Source organism: Cyprinodon variegatus, unplaced genomic scaffold (assembly GCF_000732505.1).
Source record: "Cyprinodon variegatus isolate N-32 unplaced genomic scaffold, C_variegatus-1.0 Scaffold503, whole genome shotgun sequence".
NCBI classification, from domain to species: Eukaryota; Metazoa; Chordata; class Actinopteri; order Cyprinodontiformes; family Cyprinodontidae; genus Cyprinodon; species Cyprinodon variegatus.
Genome location: NW_015150956.1, coordinates 454,713 through 471,429, shown reverse-complemented (window position 1 = coordinate 471,429; position 16,717 = coordinate 454,713). Strand labels below are relative to the sequence as shown.

Genomic DNA, 16,717 nt, shown 5'->3' with positions numbered 1-16,717 from the left:
TCATATTCTATTTTGCACATAATTAGGAAGTTGAAGGCGAATGACACATTTCTCTTCCCATTATGCAAGTGCTGTGCCAAAACAACTAGTAGTGTTTTGTTCCTATGCAACAATGTCTCTCTTCTGGACACTGTTTAGCAGTTGTGCTGATAGAACCACAGAAACCTGAATCTAAATCTTCTAGAATTTTCTTATTCTTATATTCTTATTCACTGCTCTATATGTTATTTCTTTTACTAATTACCAAAAATCATTTAACTGGTTATATTTTATTTTCATTTGTTATCAATTCATGTTATATAATGAATATGTTGTGACAGCAAAACTTACCGAATTTAGCCACTCAATGGTTTATATCACATGGATGCGTCACAGCTTTAGCTGTTCCGCTAACAAAAATGCTTCATAGCCATGAGGCAATGTGTATAAAAATAAATAGCAAAAAAGTCAACATCATGCCTTTCTTAGAGCTGAAAATTCTAGTAATTTTGTTCAGGATCATGGACAATGGCGTAACGACACAACAACAGGCCCGTAAGCAACATTATCTGTGTGGCCACCAAATGAAGTTCAACACCCCCCCTACACAAACACACCCACCCCACCCGTCGCTAACACATCGTACGTAACGGTTATGGTTTTAATCTACGCTCTTGATTACTATAATTCCAATTCGTAGTTTAAAAAATAACATGCTCAAATGCATTGTTCTTTTAAGATCTTGTTTGCGGTTTGAAACATATTATATGAGTGTATTTTTTTACCAACCGTCTAATGAACTATACACAGTTATTAACATAGTAATTCAAAGTAACACTGTCTGATTTGATATTGGTGTCATGTTTAAACGGCTCACCATCATGTTGAAATTTGAGATGTGTTGCGGTATAAATACGGTCCGATCTATCAACCCAGTATCAGGTGGGTTTAAGAGGAATTTTTCGCACCATTACATCTGCAAAGAGATGTCCTAGTCCACAATTGCCCTTATGAGGTCGGTGGCCCCTAAGCAACTGCAGTCTCTGCTTACCGATAGTTACGCCATCTATCATGGAGTTAGGGCTGAAACAATTAATTGTGATTAATTGATTAGTAATCAATGAATTGTTGAGTATAGAGACTATAAAACATGCCGTTAGTTGAAAGAGCAAACCATTCAAAGCAGGTATTATACTATAAACATAAAAAGATATGTAAATATTTCTGATTTCAAGATGAAAAAAAACCTTCCTCATTTAATATGCCCTATCTAGAAGTCGTCATATCAGAGGATATATTTGTTTTACAAATGCTGCACTTAAACAGCATGGTCGGACACAAACAGCTCTTTCCACGGATTTTTGTTATTCGTGAGCCAAAGTTTGAGATAAAAAAACTCATATGTCCCTGATTCTATAGACTGCAGACTGTTGGCCTGTAAGTGTTTCTAAAAGTTCATTTCATTTTTAATTTCAAAAAGTGTACTTCAAACCTGCACACATTTTACAATACATTTAATGACAAACAATACATATGCATGGCTTGAAAAGGGGATGGAAGAAGCAAAAGCTTAAACATGTCCAATCCCCTCCCGCTCATTTAGTTTAGGTCTAAAGCAGCTTTAAGCGTGTTTAACAGACTCTCATTCCTTGTGCTCAATCATCAATGCATTTATAGCTTTAGTAAAACGACGTAGCCTCTTGCTAACAGTCTGGTCAATGGATTTCATTCAGAAAATCACATTCCACTGCATGAACAAATTAGGCTACATTACTTGCAGTATAAATCACATTGCATAAAGGAGCTTGTGGCGTAACCTGTGCAGTCATGCATGTCTGGGCTCCAGTCTTGAGGATAATAAAGTCATCTCGGGGAAAGAGTAAACCATTTGTTTTTGCAATCTGAAATTAATTATCCTCTTCATGCTTTCTGAGAACCGTAACCTTGATAAACCACTAACCTTTTCCAGTACTAGCAACCAGCGAGTACCACTTTTTAAATTATTCCTTGTTATTACTAAAAGGAAGCAGAGCTTTGGCTTAATCTCAGGTGGCTGAGATGTTGACTTTAATTCCCTATGAACATTGTATCATGGTTCGACTGCTCCAATTAGAGCTTATTCCAGCGCAACACACAAATGGTTTGTCTCACAATGCATAAGAAGATGTTACACTCTCTAAGTCCATCTTCACCTCGAGAAAAACAGTTTGAATCCAAAACAGTTTCAGGTGTGACTAAGATAATGACTCGGCCAAACCAACAGATAAAATGACACCATTCAGCCTATTTGTAATAATTCTGGTGGATTTTAGACAACTGCAACGTTTCAGACATTCCGCTTTCGTTTCATTCGCTAGAACTGAGTAAAACGATGGAGACGTTATAGGTGGATAATTACACACTGTGCAACAGAACCCTTTAAAAAAAAGAAAAAAAAAAAGGGTTTTGTATATTATTATAATGAACTTTAAATCAAGCATTTTAGATCCTGCAGGTTTTAGTGCCCCCCCCTGCTTCAGAACAGCTGATTTTCATTTATAACTGATTAACAGGCTTTTGCTGAACCGCAATCATCAATATCAGCTGTTCTGCAGTAGTGAGTTAGCAGTAACTCAGCACTAAATTAGTGGGTTTAACACAAAATTTTAATAAAGATTTTTTATGCAATATAAACTAAAATAATGGAATTCTTGGTACAAAACGTTTTACTTGCAATAAGAGTCTGAAGTGTTGAAATCCAGAACCTCATCAGCTGCTGAGTTTCCTCCCTTTTAAAGCTTTTTCGGCCTTTCTAGACATTAATTCTTTAACAAGGAAAATTTACAATGAATTGGGTTAAGAGGCTACAGGTAGCTGAATCTGTCCACATCATGACACTGCCTCTGTCATGCTTTGCAGTTATGGCATGCTTATGATCATGAGATGTTCTATTCCTTCTTTTTATTTTTCTCTTGCCATCACTATTGTAGATCATCATGTAGGTTTCCTCTTCTCTTTTTTTTTTATTTTTATTTTTTTTTACAAAGTCTACTTCAGTCCCGCTATCCATAAGGTTTATTGGTGGAGATGTCTACTCCCGGTTCACTTTGTTGGCTGTTGGGACCAGTTTTCTCTTCACCGTGTAAATATTCTGTTATTCTGTGCTCACCCCTGTTGTTTTACATAGAGCTTAAATTTCTTTCTCTCTTAGGGTCCCAAACTTTATATTCTGCTACTCTTATTTTGGTGACCTTTTCACTTTTCTCTGCTTTTGTTTCACTTGCATCCTGGTCATACCTGCTTAGATTGCTCCTTCGACCCCATGTCTGTTTAAAACAAGATCCTCTACATGCTAACACAATACCTCAATTCAACAGTAGACCTTTTATCCATTGAACTGATAAAGACATAACGAAGCAACCACCCACAACTGAAATCGAAACAGTCTGTGTGCCAACTGTCCAATAACTTTTGGTTCCTTTTTAAGAGGATGGCATAAGTTAAGGAGCTGAAACTCCCGAAACTTTCATCAAGTTTAACTGTGGATATGAAAAAAAAGGACGCTGAAAGTATGCACATTATTTACATGCACAGTAATTAACTATCAATGAAATATAATGCAGTAAGTTAAAAAAAAGAAAGAAAAGAAACTAAAACCGTTTCCAAGCATATATGGATACGACTCCATAGTGACCTTAAATGTGACATGCACTACTTGCAAATCTTTTGTTATGCTGTTTGAACTTTACCATCAATTGTTCTTGCCAAAAGCTATTTTAAAAGGCCACAAGGACAGGATATCTAGTTCTGTCTATTTGCAGCTTATCTTTATGGTTATAGTGATACATGTTTAAGATAAGCACAAGGCTTATATCATACAAGCAAAGGTGATCATTAAACAGGATACTGACCAATTTTAAACTCTTAACCTACATCTGTAAACCAAATGAAAACATGAGTATGTATGAAAAACAAACACTTAAGAGGCAAAAAACCCCAAAAATCAAATAATTTATTCCTTTACAAGACATTAAAATGTGAGAACCTGCAGCAAAAATATGCTCAAAACTCACTAACCGGATTGAGAGCCTTAAAATATCTTCATCTTAGTGGGCTAATCAAGCTTTATCACACTTATTCACATCCCTAGCAATTCCTATTAAATAAATGTAAGATAAATAATGATTAATCATTTATATATTCACTGTGAAGTCAGGTTCATGTTTAGTTTTTAAAGGAAACTCCTAATGCCCCCTGTAGTAAAACTAAAGGTTTCTCATCATTTAATCTATCAGAAGAAGAATTATGACTATAAAAGTTTCTAGTACTGTTGAAATGGTTAATTATATCCAAAACCAATATGCTTTAATTAAAGCTTAGAATTCTCTTAACCAGTTAAAGATAATAGACGTGAAAGGTTTTAGCCAGTAATCTGGATAGCTGAAGCTGTTATATATATATTTCTATATTAATTAAATGTATGTGAAAATAAATTACATTTCCACCTATCTATTTAGAGCTTACATGATTTGTGCAAGCAGCTGTAATAAATTCACAAAATACCTGACATCCATCAAGCTAAAGACAAGATGTTGCAGTTAACTACCAAAAAAAAAAAAGAAATTGATCTAATTTTATTTCAGACATAGTCATTAGTTTAAAGCTTTTAAACAAAGGAAGTCTAAAGGTTAAAGGTCAAAAGCCAGGAAGTGGTAAAAAGTCTCAACAAGGTTTGAATTCTTTCTACAACTGTGCTCTCCATAGGCAGCCTCTCTAAATGCAAATGCCTGAATTCCCTGGGGTGAAATAACCCCCGGCATCAAGAGGCCTTTAATACAGTCCCTATTGTTCTACTTTTTAGAAAAAAAGCAAAAACAAACAGACTGTAGTCTCTGTGGAGGCGCTACCATGGATTTAACTAAGACAAGGTGTTGGCGTACTCACTCTCTAAGCATAGTTTTATTGATGTCTGGTACCAAAGCCACTGGGTCACTGATATACAGTCATAGGTGTTAAGAAACTCCCATTAGCATTCCTCTGGCATGTTTAACATCCTCATGTTTTGCAAAGGAAAAAAAAAAAAGGAGGAGTCTGAACTTCAGATTTTAGGGTGACAAATTCAGCCCTGATGATGCTTCTGGACAGTTTTCGTATGCTAATTTCCAAATAAAGGAGCACAATCCAAACTTAAAGCTTGATATTGGCAAAGAATCACGTCGCAACTGACTTGTCATCATGCTCAGGATGTGGCAGCAATGATTTGTGCTGTTTGCATAAGCTGTGGTTGACAAGCTTATATGTTGGTTTTTGTAGCACTGCTGCGCAGATTGGATTATTTTGTTTTAGTTTTGGATCATTACCCTGCAGCGAGACGCAAGAGAAACAAATCTGAAATCTGATATCAGAGAGAAAAACTGTCTCACTGCATCACAGGTCCTCTACCATACTTTACAATGTTAAACATATTTAGAAACAAAATCATTACTGTAATTCATAAAATGAATCCACCTCTTACATGACAATAACAACAAAGAATTGGTTCATTGTTAAACCATGTGTCACTGCAACAGAACTGTAGGAGCTAATCAAATAAACCAGAAATAATCCAATAATACAATTAATAATTTTACACTACATTCTATCTGAAATGGTAGAGATTCTCTTATCTCCTAAGACTGAATCTAAAAAGTTAATATTTTTCTAATCATTTGGGGGAACTCAGTGCATTGACATTTAATTCCCAGATAGTTTTTTCTTAAATATAAACAAAGAATAAAAGGAAATAGTTATGTCAAGGCAAATGTAATGCCCCCAACACAGACTTAACAGGAAACTGTGACGTTCACACCCTTACTCCCAGTCCCAAAAGACTATTTAAAGCAGAAGAGCATCAAAAACAACCCCCATACTTCAAAGAACTGACATGACTTAACAAGTACCTTTATTTCTATCTCATTTATTATTTGGCCAATATGGAAAATAAAACCACTCATACTAATGTTCAAGTCTAACAGTGTGTAATATTATATTTTAGAAGTTTTCAACAAAGGTTTAAGTTGCCTACATACATAAGGATAAATATCAAGAACCTTTTTAAAAGTTGCAGCTTTAGACCAAACGTGTCCAAATTTCATTCTAGCTGCAAAGGTTAGAAATTTTAGCCATAAAATTCTTGTACATATAGGTTGCATCTATATAACTGAGCAAAATTACTCTGTTTAAGTTCTGGGATCAGGGTTGATTTGAAAAGCAGGTGTCAGGTTTAGTATGACTCCTGGCTTAGCAGTTAAAAACAAGATACCAAACACCTGCCAACTGGCTCATTGTAACCTGACCTGGCTGCCAGCTGCAAGCTAACAAGCCTGTGCATAAACAATCTCTACAAGTGATTACCGTGGCCACAGAGAAATATTTCAGGGAATAGGAAATTACAGCGATGTGGAGCCAGCCCCTACCTCCAGAGAGCAGGTTTGCATCAGGATAAGAGAGCATTGTTTGACATAGACTACCTTGATTTAAAGTAAGATTCTGACACAATAAATAGTATGATATATATATATATATATATATATATATATATATATATATATATATATATATATATATATATATATATATAACAAAGCATTTGTTAAAATGAAAAATTTAAAGCATGCTTTTTAAATTCATTACAAAAAAAAATCAAAAGGTGTAGCCTACATTATTTTATTCCCTGATATCAGTAAATGAAATCTAGTTTTACAAGCTTCACCTCAAAGTCAACTACTCCCACCTGTTTGTAGTTTAACCTCAGTAGAAGTTTGGAAAAAAGCTTGAGAGGTTTAGAAAAAAGCAGAGAAACAGAGAAAATGCAGATATACAGTACAGCTCAGAATCGGTTACCAGGATGGATAAGGCCTTTCTGGAAGACAGTATGCAAGGCATCCTGTTTGAAAGCCTGCTAGAAGCTGTTTGATAGACCAGTAACCAGACTAAAATGGAAATTTTGCTATCTGTGGTGCAAAACTCATGCTGGATATCATCCTAGACGTCCTACTGTGAAACATGGTGGCAGCAGTATTACGTTTTGGAAATGCTTGTATTAAACCCAGGCAAGAGAAGCAAAGAAGTTAAGAATAAAATCTGTGAGGCCATTAATACGGCCATTAACTCTCTACTTAATAGTTAGAGCTATTAGCTAATTAGACAGTTTTTGGTTATAAGTATTTGCAGACCTAAATACTGTTGAAATCCAGCTGTTCTTTTGCAGTTGTCCAAATAAGTGGTTGCAACCCCAAAGGAACTGATACGCTATAAATCATTTGGAAAATCATGTAAATAGATGTAAGCTCAGTACCTTCAGTATGTGAGAAGATAAAATTATGTCATCTCATTGGTTACTTTAAACGTGTTGAGCAGTTAAAAAGTTGCTGAATCACCGTGACAAAACACATCAATTCAGAGAAAAGTCATGCAGTGGCTGCGCTCCTAGCCATTATTCAGCATGAATATCTGTTTGTTTAGGAATTATACAACGTCAACAGAAAGAATAAGCTCTTAAGCGTAACAGGAGAGTGGCACGCAGTCAAGAGACTCAGCTACTTCCTCTGTTTACATTATGCTAAACCTGTTTGTACACATGCAAAAGTTGTCAGATTTATTATTGGCCAGAATCTCTAACCTAAAGCTTTAATCATCTGCTTTCTAAATACAATTCTTATAAACACTGGGATTTTATAATGTTCTAAACTGAGCACAAAGAAAAACCCAACTCTTCTTCCAACACAAATATTACCAAGCCTATACAGTCGAAGCCTTTCTTATTGAAACTTCCTGGTGTGGTCAGCTTTAGAGCTCTAATTCCTCAAGTCTTTCCTCAGTTTGCTTCTCACATCCTCAGTAGGTAAACAGTTAAGTGGTTTTAACTGTTTTAAACATCTTAACCAACAAGCATGTTACAGTAAAAGAAAGACAAGGATTTTATAGGAATACCCTTGTTTTAAATTTAAGAAAAAGTTCATTTGTAGAAGGCAGAATGATGCATTTAATCCATAGATATACATTTTATAATGATGTTCATTAAAATGTACTTTTTAAATAAATTATACTTATATTTCAGAAGATAACACATGACAGTTTTGTGGGTCCCTATGGCTAAAGCTAACTGGTAATATGAGTGGTATTTAAAAAAATATAATAGTGAAAAATACAAAAAGTTACTTTATGTAACTGGACATTTTTATGTTTTTAAAAAAAATGTTTTTAATTGTCATTACACTGTCACAAGTACAGAGCAATAAAATTAACTCTCTGCATTTAACCCATACCCCTTGGGGAGCAGTGGGCTGCCATTGTGCGGCACCCAGGGAGCAGTGTGGGGTGAAGGGTCTTGCTCAGGGACCCAGAGTGGCAGTCTGCTGAAGTGGGGTTTGAACTCAAAACCTCTGGATTCCAAACGCAATGCCCTAACCACTAGGCTGTCACTGCCCATGTTAGCTGTTAAAATATTTTACATAAAAGTTGATGATTGTTTTTGGAAATAGACATAGTACAAACTTATAAAGCATCAGAATAAAAACCATTATTGTGATTTAAGAAATCTGACATATTTTACACCAGTTTCCTATTTTCCTATCAGATAGTTTCTCCAGCCGGAAAGACTTTGCATATTTCTGTTGGATCATGTCCACCACCCCATGCATGAAGCTGCTGCAGAACTGGTGAGCTCCTTCAATGACAGACTGCTGCACCCTGAATGCACCAGGGAGTGTTATCACAGATCCTTCCTCCCAGCAGCTTGGAGACTTTATAACCACCACTCTTCCCAACAACCTCAATAAGTTGCTACATTCATGCTGATTTTTGCACAGTTTCTACCTTGGTCTGTTAAATAACATGCTGCTCTCATTTTTTTTGCACATCTCTGGTGTTGCTGCTATTTTTCACATTTCCAATACTGTAAAAATGTCCATAGCTGTTATTGTTTTTTAAATGCTCCAAATACAGAGTTTTATATTGTAAACTTTAGAGTATAATACTCTATTTTATTTTCCTACCTGTTATTTTTATACACTTTTCTAAGGTCCGCATTGTGTGACCACTTCTACTATAACCTTTTGATGCTGTAACACCAACATTTTCCCATTGTGGGACAATAAAGGGGTTTTCTATTCTATTCTATTTGGCTTTTAGTGCATGTTTCTCATGGTGAAATCACTGTTGGCACAACACTTCCTGCCACATTAATCATCACCTTTTTTATGAATAACAAGCCTCTGCTTAACCTGCCATCATGCAAACATGTCGGCCCACTGGTTACCACACAGTGATTGTCAGCCGACTTAAAAAAAAAGCCTACAATGTTCTTATAGAAGTCAAATTTCTTTGTTTCAGAGATATTTAGGACAAACAAGAGAGTAGTGGAAAATGGCCATGGATCTTATAAAGGTGGAACTATAATACAATTTATGAGTAACTGTACAATGTAAACCCAACTGCAGCCTTTCAGAATAAATCATGAGCTAATACAAAAGTTAAATTCAAAAGCGCTAGGTTTAAATCTTTTCCTGCTTTATATGCACAAGAATAGACCTTTAAGAAACAGGGGAAGGAATCAAAATTAAAAACCAAGTGCCTTAAACTGATGATAGATAAAATCTGGTTTAAGTTACTGTAAGCATTTTCAGCTGATCTAAGTTTAAATGGCAAATAAGATATAATTTGTTTTATAGAAGGGCTAAAACTGATCAAAGCAACAAAGTTCAGACATTATAAAGTCCGGTATTTACACATTCCAGGTGACACATCTTTATCTTTAGTGTTAAAACTAATAAAAACTGAAAGTTGGTAATAAAGGGACACACATTCATTCCAAGCTAATTCATTGCGGCTCTATAAATACCCAATAAAAGGCATTGTAGAAATTCCTCGAGACTCAGAGTCTTGTAAGTCTAAAGAGCTGTGAGAAAGAATGAGATAACAGATAACAATTTGGGTAATATGAGATAAAGTCACCTGTAGAAAATAACATGACAGTTTGTAGCTAAAAACTGAGAAACAATCTTGTCCTCATGTTGAACTTACCTCTGTGAATTCTCAGTAAACCCTAGAGACGGTGGCGTAATGAGCCGTATTAATTGAGACCCTGCTCATCCTGATCTTTTCACAGAGAAGTGGGTCCGACCCCGTCTCTACCTCGCTCATCCAGCCTCGGCTTGTTATGAACCAGACTCTTAGGCAGACTTCAGAGCTCTAAACAAAGCCGGATTCCTGTTGATCACTGAGCCTTAAGTCGGGGGTCTAAATCATCATATCACGGGACTTGTGCAAGTCTGCGTGGTTGACTCATGAGGACTCATACCCTAAAGCAAAAGCTTTAATCTTTTCGCTAAAGCTCTATAAATGTGCCATTATATAGCACTGGCAATTTTGCAACACATTGTAAAAGCAACACATCTTTGATTTACTGGAATAAAGTTTATCGCCACTAGTGCTTTAGAGACTCAAAGAAAATTTGGATGAGTGAAGAAGTCAGGCCTTTAGCCAGTATGTCAGATGTGTGGTAATTAATCCATCTAATCTGCCTGAAGCTCCTAGATCTTTACATTCTCGGATGCAATTGCCTAAAAGAAGAAAGCGAGGGAGGATTATCTGAAAACCCTGACTAATAACCCCCTCTGCTGCTTTCACTGAAAGCAAAAAGGTTTAGGATAAAAATTTGGAAACGTAAAAAAAAAATGATGAATAGTTTTCATCCTTGAAGATTAATAAACTGATGAATCACTATCGAATGGATTCCTCATTTTACTTATTCAGTTATAATGAAATATATTGTTTTAAATAACGATCTGAATCATTAAGAGGGAGAAATCTTTATTGGAAATGGGATCAGGGAAGAAAAACTGTGTTAATAAAAGAAAGAAAGTGTTCTGCCCTTTTGAAAGGGTTTCTGAAAACAAAGAGCCTATTTTGAGGACCTGCTCATCATCTCAGTCTAATAAAAGTTGGGACTTTAGCTGGGCCATTTTAGCCATTCAGATGAGTGTTTTCTAATCATTGTCCTGCTGTATTACCTAAATAGGATTGAATATAAAGTCACAAACAGCTAGAATTCGTGAGTCAGTCTATTAAGTCCTCTGGGCATCATCCTACCCTGCATCATGTGTGACTGTTTTTTTATGGCATATTTTTAATGATACTTTCTGTTCTTCCTGTCCCTCTTTCCGTTTCTTATTGGTGATTAATAAAAATAATTTAGCATTAAATATTAATAAAACACAACTTATTATTACTTATTATTTTTGCCATATTTGAATCCCTAGGTTTTCTAGGTGTCATATCATATTACCAAAAGCTTTTTTTTAAATATACTTTTAAGCTTTAAAAAAAGACAAAACATGAAATATTTGGTAAGAAAGAAGCATTGTTATGATCTTGGCACTGATGACTGGCTTAATTAGTCATTCCATTCACCTGTCTAACTCTGCTCATTTGCTCAATACCTCTCATCTGATCCATCTGCTCATGCCTCTATTTAAGGTGCTTGGATCCAGTCTTCAGGGCCAGATTATTCTTATTATCTCTAGCTGGTGTTTCTATAGTGTTCTGATTGCCTGATCGGTTTCTGTATTTGGACCTTTGAGCCTGACTGCCCCTGTCTGATCAGTTTTCCCTGCCTGTCTTCAGACTCCTGTTGGATTCTTCTGTGGACTGGACCTAGATCTGCTTCTTGACTTTGCCCTGTGGATTTTCCCATCTTCCTTCGTCAGCTCCGATCTGATCTCCTGTCAGTTCTGCAGCCTTCTAGGCTCTCTGAACTCTCTGGCAAAATCCACTGCGTCTGTTCAGCCGACCGGCTAGAATCACCCTTTTTCTCTGTGCACGGACTGAACTGTCAAACCAGGTTAGTGACTTACGTGCTCATATTCATCCATTATCGTTGTCCCTAACCTGTGTTTCACTCTTTTAGAGGTTCCTGTTATAGACGCCTTAACCGCTGCTACTCAGATCATCTGTGTTTTAAATAAATGCTTTTGAAATGCTTTTAAAGCTCGTAAGGCTGGTATTTGCTATCTTAATGTATTCCAAAGCATTAGTTGGCTTATTTATTATTTTTAGCCACCATTAGAGCCATGGTAGAGGGTTCAAAAAGCCACTGGCTGCTCTGAAGCCACTGTTTGCTGACCCCTGACCTAAACCGATGTGCATCTGCACTCTGTCTAATCTTTTATGCAGGCCACGTGTCCAAAGATGAACCACTCTTCCGTATTTACTTCCTTTGTGGTGCTAATAGCTTTAAAATGGCTTTGCTACACTGCTACATGTAGGTTTTAAGCTTCTTTTACTTCATGTTGTCAAACAGGTACAATCCAAAGCATTTCTGTGTTCTTCAGGTCAGGTATGGCAGCTCAGCTTTCATGGAAATTTGTTTAACCACAGTTCATTTATGACCTTACAACCGGGGCTTGTTGGGAAGGTTTTTTTTTTTTTCAAAGATTCATTTTTGTTCTTCGAAGATTAACAAATTGTAGGACCCAAAACATTTTTGACAAAGAAAAGGAGGAAGAAATGTTATAGGGAAATACTTTTAAACAACACTATAGCTATTCTTCCCTTGTGATTAATTATCCTCTATCAACGCTGCCCATTCCACATAGATAAGCCTGAATCTGTGTTGACTGACCAGTTTGATAACAGACATGTCGACACCACCTCTCCACATGCAGATAAGCCACATGAATGAGTTGGCCTGAACACAAAATAACAGGGATGATGTTGAGAATGCACTGCAGTAGTTATAACCATAGTCAGTCTAATTGTGTGATCCAACTGTGCTTCTGTATTGAGGAAGTGACACTTTAAACCGTCCCACCCAGCCTGGTACGACTACATTAGCACATTATGAAACAGACAGCTGTCATAAACACAAAATAGCATCAGACCAAAATGTGGCTTCCAGTTATAATGTTTCTGCCAGGAGCAGGCCATTTATAAAAAAAAGTGGGAGGCTGCTTAACAAGTGAAAGTCCCACCTCAATCTGGTGACAAAACTTAACTTCCTGAACGTAAGAAGCTAAATCTAAGATGCTGCCTCAGCATATGCGGTCAAATTGCATGAGAGGCTTGGAAACATCCGTGGTCATCTCTGGCAGCCGTTACAAAGTCCCATAAGCCAAACACAGTCTCAGAATAAACCCCGGGAGCTGCAACTAAAATGACATCAGTCTGCATCAGCACAAACCGGGAGACACAGGTCTTTAGGTGAACATGAATATATTGCTGGCAAAACAGAGAGGTTGCACACATGGTGGCCAATTAAATGCTACTATGACTTTAATTACAGCTTTTTGATTATTACAAATTATTCTGCAGAGCTGGGAAACTGTGTCATAGTGTCTTTTAAAAGTTTCATATCACTTGAAACTTTTCAAGTTTTACACTTTTCACCTTCAAAGGTTACGGTTTCATTTACTTTTGTAAACATTAGATTGTGCATGATTCTGAAGTGAAAGTAAAATCATATTCCTTAGCTTCTTTAAATGCCAATCTGACAAGTGTTTGAGTTATTTGTAATTTGGTATTATTTGATTATATTATTTTGACAGCTTCTTTTTTTTTTTAAAGGTTTTTACTAGTGTTGCACCGATACCGATACCAGTATCGGACAGGGCCCCGATACTGCCCTAAAATGGTGGTATCGGTATCGGCAAGTACCAACAAATAGGGCACCGATACCATTTTGAGAGCCAAAAGTTTATTAAACTATTGTCACCCACTCCTGGTAGGCAATAAAAAGTTCTACTGGTTTCACTTTGTATTAGATTTTTTCCTGCTTCACAAAGGTAGGCAGCAGCTTGACAAAGCCATGATGGCAATTATTTTACATTATTATGGTATCGGTATCGGCCAATACTGCACAGCCAGGTATCGGGGCCAAAAAATGGCATCGGCGCAACACTAGTTTTTACAGCACTATTGAATCGTTTTTTGTACAGTGTACCAACAGAAAATGGGGTCTGAGAGAGGGGGAGATAAATGCTGCGAAGGACCACAGGTTGGATTCGAATCCTTGTCGGCCATGTTGAGGGCTAAGGCCTACATACATGGGTCATGCACGCTAACCACTGTGCCAAAAAAGCATAGCCCAAAAATTTGTAACGAGGGGTGATCAGCAACTCACGACCACCTCGTCGGAATCGTAAGGTCGGGAAAAAATCAAATATGTTTGATTTTCATTTGGCCGTCATGGGCAAATTGCTCAGTGGGCATGCGCAAACAAGGATTCTTCTTCTTCCTCTCAGACGACAACAAAAAAGCATGGTGGGGGTGTGAGTGAAATTGAGGTCTTTCCGTGAAATTGATAGACCGTAGTAGCCACGTTTGCTCAGCCATGAATTTGTCCAAATACGTTGCCCTTTGTTTTTAGAGCTTTCAGCACACACGATTGCACAAATTGCCAAGGCAACGCGTTTCTCTCTAGTGAACTTAATTTCCCTCTTCTAGTCGTTTGGCTTCCGGATAGACGAGTCCGTGTAGCGCCATCTTACCGCGGAGCTGAGTCTGACATGGTTTTTAGACGTACAGTGTGAGCAGGTAGATCGCATCAGAGTGTCTGGTCGCACATTGTGAGCTGTGAACTTTTAGAGAGTTTTGTCGTATTGTTTAAGCTTTAGATGCATGCAACGATTGAAAAAATCATGCAATGTATGCCCGGCTTTAATTGGATTCAGGGTCTGGACCTTAACTGGGCCATTTAAAAGCATGAATATTAGCTAAAGTCTTTATATCTTGACAAAATCTCCTTCCAGGTTTTTATTAAGAATTGCTCTATCTACCTGACTGTTCCAGTTGCTATTGAATATATATATTTAAAACCAAAGCATGATGCTGGGATGTAAAATTCCTGATTTTTCACCATATGATGAGCTGCATAGATGATCTAAAAATCATTTTTACAATCACTCTTTACATTTTGTTTCATCGCCACATAAAGCCCTCATTAAAAAAAGTTTTATTTTTGAGTCCAAACTCTGAAAGTATCAGAAAAGTTCTAAGCTGTGAAGCTCTTTAATTGTAAATCTGCTGCTAATCTGGTTTTCTGGTGTGAACATGTGAGTGTGGTGAAGTAGACATGGATGAAAACCTGTTCAACCAGATGAAAAGAAGATTAGGCCAAACTGTAAAGGCTAATCATGAAGGTTTTGTAACATGTGATCTATGCAGGTGTTCAAAAAAGTGGTTGAAATGCGGATATAAAAGAATTACACTGCAGGCAATTTATCTTTGTTCTCACCATGACTCAGCACTTTGCATAAGCCTGGTTGTGAAGCAAGACCTTTAACAAAATTAAAGTTATATCATATAAACTGTTATGGAAACTCTTTAGACTCTAAGGTAAAGCATTTTTTTATGCTTTATTAAGTATTTTCTATATTGATGTCCAACTAAACATACACTGCCGAGGGCACACTGCTCTCAAAGAAATCACCCACCAAAAGAAATGGTGAATTTTTCTTAAATTTCAATTAAATTATAAAAATTTTAAGGAAAACAGAAACACGTGCACATATTTCTGTTGCTCCTACCGGTAGTAACCTGATACGGCTCTATTTCTCCTAGGCAGTAAACAAATAGACAGTCAGGGCTAGAGGAGTAATAAATACCCACATCAGGTGGGAGGAGCAAATAAGCTCAAAATGTACAGTTGGGCTCTGTTTTTCTTTTTTTTTTTTTCTTATTTTACATGATTAAAGTTTACATCTAACCCTTTGTTAGGTAAGAAAGAATTGCTTACTTACCTAACTGTGGAGTCCTGAGAAATGACTGAATTGGCTCCGAGGACATGACAGGTGTACTCATGTGGGAGGAGCCTCAGATTAAGAGCTGCTGAAGCAAAAGGACAGAGATGACAACAGTGGTTTTTGCTCCAATGAGCATATTTCTCACTGGATGACTAATATTGTTCATGATGACAACTTACACTATTAGCGTTGTTTGCCATTATTTTTGACCAAGGCATTTTTTTTTTAAGAAATCAGTTTTTTCAAAAAGAGGATAAACAGACTTTTTCTGCTGTCATATGCAAATATTTCAAATCAACCAGATTTTCATTCAACATAGGCTGAATAAACGTAAAATATAGTTTCAAACAATTATTTTATTTGTTAAAAAGAAAGACTCACAGAAAAAAAGCAATGGGTTTTAATTTTAAGATAAAAATTGGCTGTGATTAACCACCTTCTCAGCTTTAATTTCCATTTTCGCTTAAAGCCAGACTTAAGAAATCTTTTACATAGATCCTCTCTAACATTTGTGATATAAAGGCAACAATGCCACATGCCTCAATCTAAATATGACAAACCCAAAACAACACCTTAAGCCCTGCATTAGTTAAGGTGCGTTTGACTAAATAACAAAGAGACTGGGTGAAATGACATCAAAATAGGAGCTCTGAGGCACAAACAATACAGAAAAACAACAACAATAATAAAACCTAACCAAAGCCTATCTCACGAGACCATAGTTGTCATATCGTGGAATAACATCATGGCTGCATTTAAACCTAGAGGTGGCAGCCCTTATGTAACGGAACCATACATTATGACTGTAGCCACGATCCTGATGGAGAAAGACCAGCCATCAGTTCACAAACCAATGATTCAGCAAACTATGCATCAGAAAAATAATCCAAAGTACACCATAAGAATATGTTAAGATTAATAGAAAGTAAAACAAAAAGAAACAGAGTTCGACCTTGAGAGACTCACACAGAGAAAAGTTG

At 36.6% G+C, this 16,717-nt stretch overlaps 1 protein-coding gene across 2 annotated transcripts in view; it reads right to left on the bottom strand.

Annotated features, from left to right (window-relative positions):
• The window catches only part of LOC107094723 (sodium- and chloride-dependent GABA transporter 2-like), a 37,583-nt gene extending 21,749 nt beyond the window's left edge, over window positions 1–15,834 (bottom strand). Inside the window, exon 1 of one of the 2 annotated variants that reach the window (XM_015390519.1) lies at window positions 15,735–15,834. The gene's annotated coding sequence lies outside the window, so the exon portion shown is untranslated. Of the gene's footprint in view, window positions 1–10,020; window positions 10,147–15,734 lie in introns of those variants that run through there. The other variant, XM_015390518.1, reaches the window with a different exon arrangement.
• Between the last annotated feature and the right edge of the window lie 883 nt (window positions 15,835–16,717).